Source organism: Sinocyclocheilus anshuiensis, unplaced genomic scaffold (genome assembly GCF_001515605.1).
Source record: "Sinocyclocheilus anshuiensis isolate Anshui unplaced genomic scaffold, SAMN03320099.WGS_v1.1 scaffold1033, whole genome shotgun sequence".
Classification (NCBI taxonomy): domain Eukaryota; kingdom Metazoa; phylum Chordata; class Actinopteri; order Cypriniformes; family Cyprinidae; genus Sinocyclocheilus; species Sinocyclocheilus anshuiensis.
The window spans coordinates 312,444-331,490 of record NW_015554137.1 but is presented as its reverse complement, the minus strand read 5'-3'; the positions used below and the strand labels follow the sequence as shown (position 1 = coordinate 331,490).

The window sequence follows — 19,047 nt, the reverse complement described above, 5'->3', positions numbered from 1 at the left end:
GTCGGAGACACGCTAGCTTTCCCAAGGCAGACGAACTTAGAGTGGTTACAATCATCCGGGTTTAAATCGCGCTTAAATTTATTTGATATTGACGCAATATTTACACTGAAGCTCGCAGGCGGCTATGGTAAGGGGCATGACATTTCCCGACCAGGTGCCTAGTGCTGCCAGTCACAACTCACACTGGCCCAGTTAACCAATCACAGCACACACCGGCCCAGCTGACCAATCACAGCACACACAGAGCCTGTTCTAGTACACCCCCAAAACAAAATCAAGACTTTGTAAAAGAGCATAATAGGACCCCTTTAAAAGAAAATATTGAGAGCTCAGAAATAGAAATATTGGCTTGGCAACTATCTGAAAGAAAAGTCATTTTTTATTTTATTTTATTAATTTTACTTCACATACTGTTTATTTTGTTTCAAGTAACAAAATTTGGTAACACTTTACAATAAGGTTCCATTAGTTAATGTATTAACTAACATGAACAAACAATGAACAATACATTTATTACAGTATTTATTATTCTTTGTTAATGTTAATGAAAATACAGTCGTTCATTGTTAGTTCATGTTAATTCACAGTGCATAAGCTAATGTAAACAAGCACAACTTTTGATTTTAATAATGCATTAGTAAATGTTGGAATTAACATTAACTAAGATTAATAAATGCTGTAGAAGTATTGCTCATGTTTAGTTCATGTTAACTACAGTAGTTAACTAATGTTAACTAATGAACCTTATTGTGAAGTGCTACCTATTTAATAGCTTTAGTTTATACAATACAGTTTCAAAGCAGCTTCACAGAAGCACAGAGAGGAAAATATCAATAATAATGCAATAAAATTCATCAATTATGAAACTACTTCATTTCAACTATAAAGCAGCTCTACTGAAGACAAAAGTGTTGTAATTCAGCTCAGTTCAATTGAATGTGAAGCGTGTTCAGTTATGGTGTGATATGTCGAGTGGACACGTACAGCTGGTATTTGTGCAGCGTGGCCTGCAGCAGCGTCAAGAGAATAAACCAGACCGGACGCGAAGCTCCGCTGCTCTCCGGCGGCTCCTCTCAGTCCAGAGCGCTCCCCGCCGCTCAGATCGAACTTCTCCTGAGCCTGTCTGCTGATTAGCTCCGCCTGCGACACAGACACTGCTTAGCACGGCCCGTTTGTGTCAAAACAGCAGCGGTTTGTAATAGTCCGTTCATAATTTAAATACAGTTCTAATTATGCAGATGACACCTGATGCATGTATTTTACTGACATCAACAGCAGATCCATGAATCAGCGATTTCCTACTGTTTTAGTTTTTATTTATTTCCAGTGTTTCATCTTAAGCTTATTCCAGTTAATTGTCATGGCAACACGTGCCGTAAGCAATGTTTGTATGGAAGAGTATGCAGAAAATGATCTTGAATCCTGAAAGATCTCACTGCATTAACTGTCCTAAAGTATCACATTGTTTTCCGTAGTCTCTGCAGACAGTAACGCAGTGTTGCGACAGAAACCTTGCAGATGAGTCTGGGGATGAGCAGCAGCACGAGGATGCAGTCGTGGTCTCCTCCGTGTCTCAGGAAGGACTCAGGCATGAAGGACGTCAGCAGAGACACCTGACGGTTCGCTTGATTCCCCTCCATCTTGCGTCAGGAAGGACTCGGGCATGAAGGACATCAGCAGAGACACCTGACGGTTCGCTTGATTCACCTCCATCTTGCGGAGCTCCATCTCGATGGCCTGTGCACACACACACACACACACACACACATCTGTAGCGCTCGTTCACGGTGTGTTTCATGGTTTGGGGGAAATGAAGGCTAACCGTACCTTGGCGTAAGCTTTGGTCTCAGCAAACTTGATCTTGAAGTCGAAGAGTTCAGCGGTCGGCTGCTGCAGCTGCTCGGCCGAGCTGCTCTGCTGATTGGTCAGCTCTCGGTTCACTTCCTGTTCAGGCAGCAGAGAGAAGATCAACTTTAGTGCTGACATACAGAAAAGTTTGATAAAAAATGGAAGTACAAGGGATGCACGGAAATTTTGAAAATGTGGGGCAAAAATCTGGTCGAAAAATTTGACATGGAGAAAAATCAGCAAACACCGGAATGGACCCAGCTTTCATCATTATTTACTGTAAACACCTGCAGTCATGGCCTAATGGTTAGAGAGTTCACTGCTGTGTGTGTGCACTTTGGATGGGATAAATGCAGAGCACTAATTCCAAGTATGGGTCACCACACTTGGCCACATGTCACGTCACTTTCATTTCTTTTTGGATTACTATTTATGAGACATTAACGTAATTACATTTTTATACAGTTGTCTTTTTATTCTTAAAAAAATTATCTACATTTAAATAAAAAATACTTTACAAAACAATAATTATTTAAAAATAGTTAAACCCAGTGAGGAAACTTAAACAAACAAATTAGTTAAAATGATTGTGTTCCGCATATAATACAGTAAAAACATGTAAAAAAAAAAAAACACTTTCGATCACTTTGAAAAAGAATTTGTCACCTTTACTTTTTATAATATATAACATTGCTTAAATTCAATATTATATTGATCAACACTGGCATTAGCAAAATCACAATATTCTTCCTATACAGAAAAATATCTGAATATAATACATAAAATATCATCTTTAAATATAATTTAAAATAAAATAATATTTCAAAAATAATATTTCAAAAATGGCTGAAGCCAATGTGTAATAATTGTAAACTCACATGGGCTAAAATATGTTATATTGATCACTTTAACAAATTATAAGATTAGATTATAAGGTTATTCTTGGTTTGGTTTTGGCTTTCAGCTCAATTGGTCCAAAATGTAAATTTTTGGCCAATAATTGTAATTTCTGTGCATCACTAGGACAAAGAACAAAAACAGATCTTTTAAAGTTGAAATCTGTTTGCATGCATTTTATTATGCTGCTTCTCAACAAAGTTGAACATCTGAATCTCACTGCTGCATGTGGAAAGTTCTCCTCTGTGTCTCCCTGAGTTCTCCTCTGCGTCTCCCTGAGTTCTCCTCTGCGTCTCCCTGAGTTCTCCTCTGCGTCTCCCTGAGTTCACATCTGTGTCTCCCAGAGTTCTCATCTGTGTCTCCCAGAGTTCTCAGTGTCTCCGAGTTCTCATCTGTGTCTCACTGAGCTCTCATCTGTGTCTCACTGAGCTCTCATCTGTGTCTCCCCGAGCTCTCATCTGTCTCCCCGAGCTCTGTGTCTCCCCGAGTTCTCATCTGTGTCTCACTGAGCTCTCATCTGTGTCTCATTGAGCTCTCATCTGTGTCTCACCGAGCTCTCATCTGTGTCTCCCCGAGCTCTCAGTGTCTCCCCGAGTTCTCATCTGTGTCTCCCCGAGCTCTCATCTGTGTCTCACCGAGCTCTCATCTGTGTCTCCCCGAGCTCTCAGTGTCTCCCCGAGTTCTCATCTGTGTCTCCCCGAGCTCTCATCTGTGTCTCACCGAGCTCTCATCTGTGTCTCACTGAGTTCTCCTTTGTGTCTCCACAAGTTCTCATCTGTGTCTCCCCGAGCTCTCAGTGTCTCCCCGAGTTCTCACCTGTGTCTCACTGAGCTGTCATGTGTCTCCCTGAGCTCTCATCTGTGTCTCCCTGAGTTCTCATCTGTGTCTTCCTGCGCTCTCATCTGTGTCTCACTGAGTTCTCATCGGTCTTCCCAATTTCTCATCTGTGTTTCCCCGAGTTCTCACCTGTTTCTCACTGAGTTCTCATCTGTCTCACTGAGGTCTCATCTGTGTCTCCCTGAGTTCTCATCTGTCTCACGGAGTTCTCATCTGTGTCTCCCCGAGCTCTCATCTGTGTCTCCCCGAGCTCTCATCTGTCTCCCTGACCTCTCATCTGTCTCACTGAGCTCATGAGTTCATGTGTCTCCACCGAGATCTCAACTGTGTCTCCGAGTTCTCACACACGTCTCAGTGTCTCACTGAGTTCTCATTTGTGTCTCCCCGAGTTCTTATTTTCTCACATTTCTTGAGCTCTCGTCTGTCTCACTGAGTTCTCATTTGTGTATCCCTGAGTTCTCGCAAACGTTTTACTGAGTTCTCATCTGCGTCTCCCCGAGCTCTCATCTGTGTCTCTGAGTTCTCACACGTCTCAATGAGTTCTCATCTGTGTCTCACTGAGTTCTCGCACACGTCTCACTGAGTTCTCATCTGTCTCAAAGTTCTCATGTGTGTCTGAATTCTCGAGTGTGTCTGAGTTCACATCTGCCTCTCCCTGAGTTCTTGTCTGTGTCTCAGAGTTCTCATCTGTGTCTCCCTGAGCTCTCATCTGTCTCCCTGAGCGCTCATCTGTGTCTCACTGAGTTCTCATCTGTGTCTCCCTGAGCTCTCATCTGTGTCTTCCTGATCTCTCATCTGTGTCTCACTGAATTATCATCTGTGTCTTCCCGAGATCTCATCTGTGTCTCCCCGAGCTCTCATCTGTGTCTCCCCGAGTTGTCATCTGTGTCTCCCCGAGCTCTCATCTGTGTCTCCCCGAGTTCTCATCTGTGTCTCCCTGAGCTCTCATCTGTGTGTCCCTGAGTTCTCATCTGTGCCTCCCTGAGCTCTCATCTTTCTCACTGAGCCGAGTTCGCATCTGCGTCTCCCCGAGCTCTCATCTGCGTCTCCCCGAGTTCTCATCTGTGTCTCACTGAGTTCTCATCTGTGTCTCACTGAGTTCTCACACACGTCTCACCGAGTTCGCATCTGCGTCTCCCCGAGCTCTCATCTGCGTCTCCCCGAGTTCTCATCTGTGTCTCACTTAGTTCTCATCTGTGTCTCCCTGATCTCTAATCCGTGTCTCACTGAGTTTTCATCTGTCTCAATTAGTTCTCATCTGTGCCTCGCTGAGTTCTCATCTGTGTCTCCCTGATCTCTCATCTGTGTCTCCCTGATCTCTCATCCGTGTCTCACTGAGTTCTCATCCGTGTCTCACGGAGTTCTCATCCGTGTCTCACTGAGTTCTCATCTGTCTCAATTAGTTCTCATCTGTGGGCTTCCCGAGTTCATGTCTCCCCGAGACCTCATCTGTGTCTCTGATTTCTCACACACGTCTCACTGAGTTCTCATCTGTGCCTCCCTGAGCTCTCATCTTTCTCACTGAGCTCTCATCTGCGTCTCCCCGAGCTCTCATCTCCGTCTCCCCGAGCTCTCATCTGCGTCTCACTGAGTTCTCATCTGTGTCTCCCCGATCTCTCACCTGTGTCTCACTGATCTCTCATCTGTCTCACTGAGTTCTCATCTGTGTCTCACTGATCTCTCATCTGTGTCTCCCCGAGCTTTCATCTGTGTCTCCCTGAGTTCTCATCTGTGTCTCACTGAGTTCTCATTTGTGTCTCCCTGAGTTCTCGCACACGTTTTACTGAGTCCTCATCTGTGTCCCCCCGAGCTCTCATCTGTGTCTCACGGAGTTCTCATCTGTGTCTCACAGAGTTCTCATCTGTGTTTCCCCGAGTTCTCACCTGTTTCTCACCGAGTTCTCATCTGTCTCACTGAGCTCTCATCTGTGTCTCCCTGAGTTTTCATCTGTCTCACGGAGTTCTCATCTGTGTCTCCCCGAGCTCTCATCTGTGTCTCCCCGAGCTCTCATCTGTCTCCCTGACCTCTCATCTGTCTCACTGAGCTCATGAGTTCATGTGTCTCCACCGAGATCTCAACTGTGTCTCCGAGTTCTCACACACGTCTCAGTGTCTCACTGAGTTCTCATTTGTGTCTCCCCGAGTTCTTATTTTCTCACATTTCTTGAGCTCTCGTCTGTGTCTCACTGAGTTCTCATTTGTGTATCCCTGAGTTCTCGCACACGTCTCACTGAGTTCTCATCTGTCTCAAAGTTCTCATGTGTGTCTGAATTCTCAAGTGTATCTGAGTTCACATCTGCCTCTCCGAGTTCTTGTCTGTGTCTCAGAGTTCTCATCTGTGTCTCCCTGAGTTCTCGCACACGTTTTACTGAGTCCTCATCTGTGTCTCCCCGAGCTCTCATCTGTGTCTCACGGAGTTCTCATCTGTGTCTCACAGAGTTCTCATCTGTGTCTCACAGAGTTCTCATCTGTGTCTCCCCGAGTTCTCATCCGTGTCTCCCCGAGTTCTCACACGTCTCACTGAGTTCTCATCTGCCTCTCCCTGAGTTCTCGTCTGTGTCTCCGAGTTCTCATCTGTGTCTCACTGAGTTCTCGCACACGTCTCACTGAGTTCTCATCTGTCTCAGAGTGAGTTCACATCTGTCTCTCCCTAAATTCTCATCTGTGTCTCCGAGTTCTCACTGAGTTCTCGCGCATGTCTGAGTTCTCACGCATGTCTGAGTTCTCACCTGTCTCTCCCTGAGTTCTTGTCTGTGTCTCCCTGAGTTCTTCTGCGTGCCTCACTGACCTGCAGGTGAGTGGTGAGCTCTCTGTATTTGCTGATGGTCTGCTGATAGTCGGCCATCGTCTCCTGCGCCGCTTCCACTCTCTTCTGAGCCTCTCGGACTCAAGCTCCGGCCAGATCCAGCTGTTCGCGCAGCTCCAGCTCGGTCTCGCGCGAGTTCTCCTGCAGCTCGTCGTTCATCTCGTTTATTGCTTCCTGAACAACGCATCAGAGAACACAATGTTTACAATCAGCATTAGTCCACCATAATTCAGTCTAAAAGACAGTACTTTATAAGGCTCCATAATTATGCTGCCTGCTTTTGTGTTGAAAGTGCAGCTATGGTGATTAAAATGCTGAACACAAACGTGTGTCTCACCAGGTCACTGACGGTCTCTCTGAGCTCTCGCACTTTCTCTTCCAGGTCTAAATTTCTCTCCGTCAGTGTCTCCACCATCTCCTCAGCTCCTAAAGACGCGTCCACCTGAAAACACACACAGAAAACTATTTTTGCTCAGAAATTGCCAGTAAACTTCACAAGTAATTACAAAGAAACAGCAAGTAACACTGAATAAAGTGTGAAATTATGAAGTAGAAAGACAAATAGTATTTTCTTGTAAAACTTACTCCAGTAAACTCTGAAAAATCAAGAACTCTGATCTGGTTTTGTAGTTAATTTTTTTTCATCTGTTACTAAAGTAACTGTTTTTTCATCTGTTACTAAAAAAAATAGCAAAAGCACAAATGAAAATACGATTTAAAGATACAAATGAAATAAAACAGCACTTTATAAGAGGTCAGAAAATGAATCAAATGTACAATAACCATGCATCATCTTCACTGTATAAATGACATATTATTGAAAGGCACTACATTTATTCAGCCAAGAGCAGTCAGTCAGTCAGCTGTGTGTAGGATGGCAGAAGAACGTGTTTTGTTTTGTTTTTTCAACTGCATTGCAATCATTTTCCAAAATGATGACGAGAAAACACTGTAGCAGGCAGAATAGCTCACTGTTCAAGATGCACGAAATATTGAAAGAAAATCTAAATACTGAATTGGGGGTTTATCTGAATGTATCTCAGGGGAACTGACAGTCTTTAGAAAGGTTCAAAAGTCAGAAGAGCTTTATTACAAGTATGTTTACACACAAGGAATCTGTCTTGGCGACAGGAGCTTACAGACATAGTTTAGATGGTATTTTCTTTTCATCTTACCTCCATATAATGCATATTAGAGTAGTGTTTATTAGCGCAGCGCTGCTTTGTTTACAGCGGTAACCAAGGAAACGTTGTTGTTTTGTACCCAGACATTTAAAAACAACACATTGTAGAGGTGTAATACTCGTGTTGTGCTGAAAATCCTTCACCTAATCTGGTGTTCCTTTTCAAAAACGACTGGCCTGTAAATCTCTCATTGCGCTGCATTATCACCAAGATCCTGGATTTAATCTTTTCACCAACTTGTTTTCTTTCAACTAGCACAGGTTTGGTCTTTTTTTGACTGATTGATCGCAGGCCTCATCGATCGGAGTTTATGCAACTTAGTTTTAAAAAAAGTGAAAAAAAAAAAGCATTATTTGTGGATAATTCTGCTGTTGATGTCAGTAAAATACATGCATCAGGTGCCATCTGCATTATTAGAACTGTAATGTGTACAAAAAATTACAAAAATTATCAAATAAAAAAAAAAAAAAATGTGGGAGGTTGTTATACAAGTGAGTAAGTTTTAGTCCAATGCAATAACACTAACTAGCATTCTCTCCAGCCATGGGAAGTTTCCCAGTTTGACTGAAGTGAGGAGAGGGTTTTCGTGTGTTTCTGAACTAACCTGTTCCTTGAGCTCGTCTATCGTGGCTTCAGCCTGCTTCATCTCTTCCTGCAGTTTCTCCTTCTGCGCTCTCAGAGTCTCCAGCTCAGAGCTCTTCTTCTCCATCTGTTTCTGGAGCTTCACGTGCTCCTGCTTCTCTGATGACGACAGATCCCTCATCCTGAACACACACACACACACACACACACAGGTGAAGATACGGAGCAGATCTCAGGAACACGCAGACGTGTGTGTGCGTGCTTTACCTGACCAGAGCCTCCTTCAGACGTCCGTTCTGCTCCTCCAGCTGCTTGACGTGGAAGCTGGAGGCCGCTCCGTCCGAACCCTTCTCCTCGATCTCGTGTTTGAGGATCTCCAGGTCCATGCTCAGCTCCTCCACCTTCTCCTTCAGAGCCTCCACCTCCTGCTGCAGAGACTCGGCCCGCTCCTCCGCCATCTCTTTGTCCAGCGCGGCCATCTCGATGGCGTCTGCCGTGTCTGCCATCTCCTCCATGTAGCGGTCTTTAGCCTCCAGAGCCTCGCGCGCCTCCTGAGACCAGAGGAGCTTCAGGTTTAATCAGGTGTTTCTCTGAAGAGATTCATGTCTTACAACTACATTCACATGATGCTCACATTTTAAAGTAGTTAAAAAAAACAGACTACTTGTTTGCAGTCAGCTACACTACAGGCTACTAATAGAATTAGCTCATTAATGCCGAAGCTATCAAAGAGGGTAATATCTAGTTAATTATCAAACCAGCACTAAATAGCATTTGCACTTGAGGCTAAACTGAACATTAAAGCAGCTCTTTGAGATCATCTCTCCATGAAATGTTTTTTTTTTTTTTCTCACATCTGTTTTATTATTTCAAATTCAGGATTTTTCATTTTATTTTTTTGTCTGTTGTATATTTTCTGGATCCTCTTTTAATGGTTAAATTAAATTGTAGCAATCAAAACACATGTCTAATTAATTGAAATCATGAATCTTAAACGATTTAACAACAATTTAATAAAAGTTTAACAAAAATTTTATTTTTAGGGCCCTGTAATCTGTTTATTTTTCCCCATAACCTGTGTTTAGCGATTTCATTTTTCTGGATTCCATTTTAATGCGTAAATTAAATTTTAGCAATTAAAAACATGTCTTATTAATTTGAAACTTATACAATTTAACCACAATTTATTACAAGTTTATAAAATTTAATTTTTAGGGCCCTATGAAACATTTTTTCCAAATTCAGTTATTTCCAATTAATTTTTTCATGATTTTCATGATTCATGATCTGTTTTAATGGTTAAATTAAATGTACTAATCAAAACGCATGTCTAATTAATTGATTATAACAATTTATTAAAAGTCTCACAAAAAAAAAATGACATTTTTAGGGCCAGTTTTATTCCAACATTTGTTTAATTCTTTTTATTTCCATGTTTTTAATTTATCTGAATTCCGTTTTAAATGTTAAATTAAATTTTAGTCATCAAAAAGCATGTTTAATGAACTGAAATGATAAAACTTTAAAATTTAACATCAATTCATAAAAGGTTTAACAAAGATGACATTTTAGCGCCCTATGAAATACGTTTACATTTTTCTGGATTTTGTTTTAATGTTTTAATAAAGCAATAATCCCCTTGAAGCCGTGGTTTACAGTGAATTTATAACAGCTAAGGGGCGTTGTTAGGTACGACGCGAAGCGGAGCCTTAGCTGTTATAAATTCACAGTAAACCACGGCTTCACGGGGCTTATTGCTTTTATAAAACGGTTATTCCATATACGTAGTAAGGTTTCACAAAATAAAACAGAGCAAATAAAGTGTAATGATATTAATAAAAACAGTATTCTTCCACCAAACAATGTAGTTCCTCAGAAACAGTTGTGGTTGCTACAAAGTGGTTGCCGAGCAACACACAAACGTAAACAAATGTGTGTGTTACTTTGTAGAGTCATTTACAACAGCTTCGAATGCGGCTCAACCAATCAGAATCAAGGACCGGAACTATCCGCTTTATAATTACATTTTAATAATCAAAAAGCATGTCTAATCAATTGAATTCATGAAACTTTAACTTATGACTTATGACTTTTAACTACCAGTTTTTTCAGACAATGTTGTCTGTTTTAATTTTTGTTTTGATTGATTCATCTAAAATTTGCCAAATTCCGTTTCAATTTTTAATTCACTTTTTAAATTATGATTGATGAGTTTTGCACATGGCTCATCAATCACAGGCTCTGCGTGTGCCTGATCAGAGTGTGTTCTGCATGTTCTGTCTCCAGCACCTTCTTGGCCTCTTTGAGCTGCTTCTGCAGCTCGTTCTGCTGCTCCTGCATCTTGCTCTTCCACTCCTGCAGCTGCTCCAGCTGGATCTTGTGTTATTTCCAATTAATTTTTTCATGATTTTCATGATTCATGATCTGTTTTAATGGTTAAATTAAATGTACTAATCAAAACGCATGTCTAATTAATTGATTATAACAATTTATTAAAAGTCTCACAAAAAAAAATGACATTTTTAGGGCCAGTTTTATTCCAACATTTGTTTAATTCTTTTTATTTCCATGTTTTTAATTTATCTGAATTCCGTTTTAAATGTTAAATTAAATTTTAGTCATCAAAAAGCATGTTTAATGAACTGAAATGATAAAACTTTAAAATTTAACATCAATTCATAAAAGGTTTAACAAAGATGACATTTTAGCGCCCTATGAAATACGTTTACATTTTTCTGGATTTTGTTTTAATGTTTTAATAAAGCAATAATCCCCTTGAAGCCGTGGTTTACAGTGAATTTATAACAGCTAAGGGGCGTTGTTAGGTACGACGCGAAGCGGAGCCTTAGCTGTTATAAATTCACAGTAAACCACGGCTTCACGGGGCTTATTGCTTTTATAAAACGGTTATTCCATATACGTAGTAAGGTTTCACAAAATAAAACAGAGCAAATAAAGTGTAATGATATTAATAAAAACAGTATTCTTCCACCAAACAATGTAGTTCCTCAGAAACAGTTGTGGTTGCTACAAAGTGGTTGCCGAGCAACACACAAACGTAAACAAATGTGTGTGTTACTTTGTAGAGTCATTTACAACAGCTTCGAATGCGGCTCAACCAATCAGAATCAAGGACCGGAACTATCCGCTTTATAATTACATTTTAATAATCAAAAAGCATGTCTAATCAATTGAATTCATGAAACTTTAACTTATGACTTATGACTTTTAACTACCAGTTTTTTCAGACAATGTTGTCTGTTTTAATTTTTGTTTTGATTGATTCATCTAAAATTTGCCAAATTCCGTTTCAATTTTTAATTCACTTTTTAAATTATGATTGATGAGTTTTGCACATGGCTCATCAATCACAGGCTCTGCGTGTGCCTGATCAGAGTGTGTTCTGCATGTTCTGTCTCCAGCACCTTCTTGGCCTCTTTGAGCTGCTTCTGCAGCTCGTTCTGCTGCTCCTGCATCTTGCTCTTCCACTCCTGCAGCTGCTCCAGCTGGATCTTGTGCTTCTCCATCTCCTTCAGCTTGGCTTTACCCTCCGAGCGCTTCATCCGCAGCGTCTCCAACTTCTCCTCCAGATCCTTGACTTGAGCTCGGAGGCTCTCCTCCTCCTACAGACGCACGCACAAACAGAGGCATCTGATAGCTCACATCCTTCGCTGAGATATAAGAGCACACCTTCAACCACATTGCACATTTTTGAAATTTGGCAGAACTGCGTAGATCATGCATTGGTTGCAGAAAAATCACATTTGCACATTTCATGTAATATGACATAAAATGCAAAGGGAAAATCCGGTGTGATGAAGGTCAAAGGTCGCTGACCTTGCTCGGGGTGGCAGGAGGAGGTGCGCTGGGTGTGCCGCTGGGCTACGGTATGACAGGAGCTCCCAGAGCAATCTGGGAAGACGCTGTGGACTCATTCTCTGCTAACACAGACTCTGAAAGTCCTGAACCTCTGACAGAGGGACGACCCGCCTGCGGACAAACAGATGCAGTTATTCTCAAGCGGATGAAATCCTTGTTTTACGAGCTGCAGAAGTGCAACATCAATCACGTGTTCTGCCCGACCCCTGACCCCAGCAGACCCCTGACACCAGTGTGCTTCAGTGACCGTTCTGTAATGTCACTGACCCAGTTCACAGCTGCTATTAAATCCATTTTAATCATCTGTCGAATGATGCAAAACTCGTCAGACTTCTGACAGATCCAGGGCTTTTGATAAAGGAATAATTAGGATGAGTTTGTTTCTTCATCAGGTTTGTAACAACAGATGGACTTTTTCACTGGAGGAAGAGTTATTATGGATTATGGACTCTATGTATTTTAGTTAAAAGCGTCTTAATGCTGGATTAGTTTCAGCTTTTGTCTTCTCCATATGTTAACTGATGGACTGGAGTGCTGTGGATTACTTGTGGATTATTGTGATGTTTTTATGTTTGGACTCTCATTCTGACGGCACCCATTCACTGCAGAGCATCCATTGCTGAGACACTGATGCAGTGCTACATTTCTACAAACCTGATGAAGAAACAAACTCATCCTGATCTGACACTTTTTTCTAATCATCCAGTCAAGTCACATTTACTCATAGTGCTTCGCACAATACAGATTCACAGGAAAACAACCGTGCTAATGTTGTGAAATTCATCAGTCATGAAGCTGATTCAATTTTAGCTGTAAAGCAGCTCTACAGAAGTCAATAGTGTTTTATTCAGCTCAAGTCAGTTTTGCTCTCGTCCAGTAGTGTGCATTAAATTGATAATATTACTGAGTATTACTGATATAAATGAATTAATGCAAGTGGAAACATTGCAGTGGAGTCTAAGTGGGGGGGAGCAGCTAAATGAGAGCGAGGCTGAGTTCGGATGGGAATACTAGCTCATGGAAAATCTGGAAAACTCACCAGATCATTTCTAGTCATCAGCCTCATTAACATTTGTATCTAGATAGTAAACATTTCAAACAATAGTATGGTACATTAGGTTACATGTTTAATCCGATTTTCATCTCATTCGGTGAAAATAGTATTCCATTCCGAACACAGCCTGTGTTGGCCCAGACAGTTCCCAGAATGCTTTGCTGCGGTGTGCAGGCTCACCTTGGTACTACGGCGCATGGGAGGCTGAGGTAGGAGCACAACACACATACACACACACACACACACACACACACACACACACACAGTTGAAGGGATTGCAAAGAGAACAGGAGCAGGAGGGAGATTTTAACAGAAAGAGAAACACTGAGGCTCTGCAGAAACTCAAGCTTTCCACTAAAACAGCATCAGAAATCAACTTCATCCCACAACCACAGAAGTATGGAAGCTTGTTTCTGCCAGGAGATTAAAAAAAAAAAAAAAAGGAAGCTGTGACTTTATCTCACAATTCTACGTTTATATCTTACAAATCTGACTTTCTTTTTCATCACAGCATTGAGAGATATAAACTTACAATTTCGGATGTAAATGCAGAATTTTCGTTCAACTTCGGGTCAAATTTTTTGCTTTTTATATATATATATATATATATAACTGCAGAATTACAAGATATAAACTTAAAATTGTGAGACATAAAAACAGAACATAAAAAAAAGTTAATTGTGAGATAAAAAGTCACAATTAGCTTTTTTATTTAGTGGCAGAAATGGGTTTTCATACAAAAGACACTGAAATGGACTTCAACCTGAGAAACTTCAGGTCGATTAGGTCTCCTAAAGATTGTAAAATTGAAATAATGGTTCATGTGATTTAATGCCATCGCAGTACCAATGATCCAGTTTAGAGCTCCGGGATTTCTTGATCTAGGTTTTTATTTTGTGTTACGCTGCTCAATTGAGTTGAACAATTAAACTTTAACTTGAGATTAAACCCTACATATTTCGTAATCCTGATTTTGTTTATTGAAGTTTTAAAGTGTGGAGCAACTAAACTGTTAGATGAACCTTGATTTAATAAATTTTTATGCCTGATCGTTATCGGTGCACGTGGAATTAATCTGAAGGATGTTGTTCTGTTGTCATGTGACGCCTCAGACATGTGATAATCAAATATGCAAGATGTTTATCAATCAATCACCATCTTTTCTGACTGCGGTGATATGTGAAACATCCAATACGATGATATGTGAAGCATGTGAGATCATGCAAACATTCGGTGCGTGGGTGTTTCCGTCAGATGATGGGACAGAAACTATTTTACACCACAGAAGTGAAAACCAGCAAAACAACAAAACAGCCAAAAACGAAAATTAAAAGTAAAAAAATGGCCAAACAGCTCTCTTAAAACACAGAGTGAATGTAAACAATGTGCAATGTTCTTGTGAACCCAGAGTATTGATGTACCTTCTTTGCTGTTGGAGTCTTTTCATCATGTTAGCAAAAACAGGCAAACACACACATAAAAACCTCAAGTTTCATCTTTATTTCATCTTAAATACTATATATATATGTGTGTGTGTGTACGATCCAGACTAACTCAGAACCAGAACTCATGAAAAGCATTTTAAGATTTCTTATTTTCACACATTTCAAAATATTATTGGCCATATATTTTTGCAGCTAATATTTTTCAAATCTGATTTGGAAAACTAGCCCCAATTTTTTTTTTTTTTTTTGATCATCGGATGGGAATACTAGCTCATGGAAAATCTGGAAAACTCACCAGATCATTTCTAGTCATCAGCCTCATTAACATTTGTATCTAGATAGTAAACATTTCAAACAATAGTATGGTACATTAGGTTACATGTTTAATCCGATTTTCATCTCATTCGGTGAAAATAGTATTCCATTCCGAACACAGCCTGTGTTGGCCCAGACAGTTCCCAGAATGCTTTGCTGCGGTGTGCAGGCTCACCTTGGTACTACGGCGCATGGGAGGCTGAGGTAGGAGCACAACACACATACACACACACACACACACACACACACACACACACACAGTTGAAGGGATTGCAAAGAGAACAGGAGCAGGAGGGAGATTTTAACAGAAAGAGAAACACTGAGGCTCTGCAGAAACTCAAGCTTTCCACTAAAACAGCATCAGAAATCAACTTCATCCCACAACCACAGAAGTATGGAAGCTTGTTTCTGCCAGGAGATTAAAAAAAAAAAAAAAAGGAAGCTGTGACTTTATCTCACAATTCTACGTTTATATCTTACAAATCTGACTTTCTTTTTCATCACAGCATTGAGAGATATAAACTTACAATTTCGGATGTAAATGCAGAATTTTCGTTCAACTTCGGGTCAAATTTTTTGCTTTTTATATATATATATATATATATAACTGCAGAATTACAAGATATAAACTTAAAATTGTGAGACATAAAAACAGAACATAAAAAAAAGTTAATTGTGAGATAAAAAGTCACAATTAGCTTTTTTATTTAGTGGCAGAAATGGGTTTTCATACAAAAGACACTGAAATGGACTTCAACCTGAGAAACTTCAGGTCGATTAGGTCTCCTAAAGATTGTAAAATTGAAATAATGGTTCATGTGATTTAATGCCATCGCAGTACCAATGATCCAGTTTAGAGCTCCGGGATTTCTTGATCTAGGTTTTTATTTTGTGTTACGCTGCTCAATTGAGTTGAACAATTAAACTTTAACTTGAGATTAAACCCTACATATTTCGTAATCCTGATTTTGTTTATTGAAGTTTTAAAGTGTGGAGCAACTAAACTGTTAGATGAACCTTGATTTAATAAATTTTTATGCCTGATCGTTATCGGTGCACGTGGAATTAATCTGAAGGATGTTGTTCTGTTGTCATGTGACGCCTCAGACATGTGATAATCAAATATGCAAGATGTTTATCAATCAATCACCATCTTTTCTGACTGCGGTGATATGTGAAACATCCAATACGATGATATGTGAAGCATGTGAGATCATGCAAACATTCGGTGCGTGGGTGTTTCCGTCAGATGATGGGACAGAAACTATTTTACACCACAGAAGTGAAAACCAGCAAAACAACAAAACAGCCAAAAACGAAAATTAAAAGTAAAAAAATGGCCAAACAGCTCTCTTAAAACACAGAGTGAATGTAAACAATGTGCAATGTTCTTGTGAACCCAGAGTATTGATGTACCTTCTTTGCTGTTGGAGTCTTTTCATCATGTTAGCAAAAACAGGCAAACACACACATAAAAACCTCAAGTTTCATCTTTATTTCATCTTAAATACTATATATATGTGTGTGTGTGTACGATCCAGACTAACTCAGAACCAGAACTCATGAAAAGCATTTTAAGATTTCTTATTTTCACACATTTCAAAATATTATTGGCCATATATTTTTGCAGCTAATATTTTTCAAATCTGATTTGGAAAACTAGCCCCAATTTTTTTTTTTTTTTTGATCATTCAAATAAAGCTGCTAAATTGCTAAAATAAAATAAAATGAAAAAGATATAAAAAAAATAAAATAAATTAAACCTAAATTGTAATATTTAAATAAACGAATTAATAAATGAACAAATAACTAACTAAATTACAAAAGCACACAACAAATTTACTAAAAATGTAAATAAAGTGGAAACTAAAAGTAAAAAATAAATAAATGAAAGTAAAATATTAATAAAACCTATAATAGTACATACAAAATTACTCTAATAACACTGGCTCATACCTGCTTCACAGCTTTTGGTGTCTCCTGGACTTCTGTAATATTGCATAGAAAGACAAAAAATGCATTATTTGGTTGTCATCTGATGGCATGAAGGTCACGGAGACGCTCGCACCTTTCTTGAGCAGTTTGGCCACACCTGAGTCCGGTGTTTCTGGAGACGTGGCAGAGCTGCCTCCTTCATCCATGAGCTGGATCTGAAGAAAGAAACCAAGAGATCCGTAACTAGCTCTGTCTGTGTGGATGCACACTTCTGTTCAGCTCACAAACACAGTTTCCTGTGAGAAACAAGCCTTCTTCCCTGTTAGGACGATCACAGGCCGTATTAACAGGATAAAGAAAGGATTTTATATGTAAAAAAATATATACATATACGTGTGTGTGTGTGTGTGTGTGTGTGTGTGTGTGAGAGACCCTGGAGCACAAAACCAGTCCTAAGGGTCAATTTTTTTAAATTGAGATGTATACATCATCTATAAATACTCTTTCCATTGATGTATGGTTTGTTATGATAGGACAATATTTGTCCGAGATACAACTATTTGAAAATCTGGAATCTGAGGGTGCAAAAAAAATCTAAATATTGAGAAAATCATCTTTAAAGTTGTTCAAATTAAGTTCTTAGCAATGCATATTACTAATCAAAAATTAAGTTTTGATATATACACAGTAGAACATTTACAAAATATCTTCATGGAACGTGATTAGATCATGCCTAATTTGCATATTTAAACAACATTTCAGAAAACTTGTAATAAAGCAACAAGCCCTGTGAAGCCGTGTTTTACAGTGAATTTATAACAGCTAATTATAATAGCTGTTATACCCATCGAATCCGATTTTAATACTTTTTAAGGCCTTATATTAGGAAAACGTTATTTAAGACATTTTAAGACTTTTTAAGGACCCGCGGACACCCTGCATATACTAAGTAAGGTTTCACAAAATAAAACAGAGCAAATAAAGTGTAATGATATTAATAAAAACAGTATTCTTCCACCAAACAATGTAGCTCCTCAGAAACAGTTGTGGTTGCAACAAAGTGGTTGCTGAGCAACAGACAAACGTAAACAAATGATAGAGTTTGTAGAGTAATTTACAACAGCTTCGAACACGGCTCAGCCAATCAGAATCAAGGACCGGAACTATCCGCTTTATAATCCTAAACAAAATATCATGTGATCATTAAACTGGGGAAGTATGATTAAAATGTTTAAAACCTGCCTTAATTGCTGTTGTATGGAAAAAGATCTGAATGAAGATGTTTCAGTTTTATATTATCTTTGCTCTTACCTGAGACTGTCTGACGAATATCCCGTGATTCTCCTCACAGGTGAAGTAGCGTTTGCCCTGCACCGTGCCGTCGTTCTTCCCCTTGGGTTCGTCCAGAATCACACCGACCCATTTCCCCGAAGCGAACAGGGTGGCGCCGATATACGCCACGGTCCCGCGCTGGCCTTTCCCGATGACCTCCACCAGCGAGCGCACCTTCACAGGCCTCCCGCCTCCGTCTGAACTCATCCTGCTGACCACAGCGCCCTGCAGCTGACACACACACACACACACACACACACACACACATAATACAGCAGCTCTGATACACCACTGAGACTCACCCCTTATTATTTGCCAATTGACTCTTTACAGATGTTATTGCTATTATCAGTAAATGTGTAAATCTGCTCTACTTGTCAAATACATCTTTAAGACATCAATATGGCATTTTATTGGAAATGATGATGGAATCAGGGTTATTTATCTTCAACTAAAACTAAAGAAAAAAAAAATTTTTTGATACTTGAAATAAAATAAACGTAAACTACGGTTGTGCCGATAGACGATAGTATCGTGAATCGACGATAGTCAGAGATATCGCCTGTGGCTGATGCCTTTGACGATAGCAAGACGATTATTATTATTATTATCAGGTTAGTAATACTATCTAATTAATATTAGGGCTTATTTGTTCCATTATATTTCTTTTTCCGCGTTTTGACAGTGTTGCGTGTTATAACCAGTCACACACGATTAGGGTTGGGTATCGAAAACCGGTTCCATTTTACAACCGGTTCCAAATTTCCAAGAACCGGGTATTCGATAAGATGCATGCATTTCGATTCTGCTTAACGATTCCTGCGTTCGCATTTTAATGTGATTAAAAACGATTTAAGTGCAGGAACGGAAAGAACTTGTGCCCTGTTTGCGTGCAGCGCACACGAAGCGCAAGCGCGAGCACAGAGAACAGACG

General features: G+C 39.7%; 1 pseudogene; it reads right to left on the bottom strand.

Moving 5' to 3' along the window:
* The window catches only part of LOC107670407 (dynactin subunit 1-like), a 37,226-nt pseudogene that overhangs the window by 4,845 nt on the left and 13,334 nt on the right, over positions 1–19,047 (bottom strand).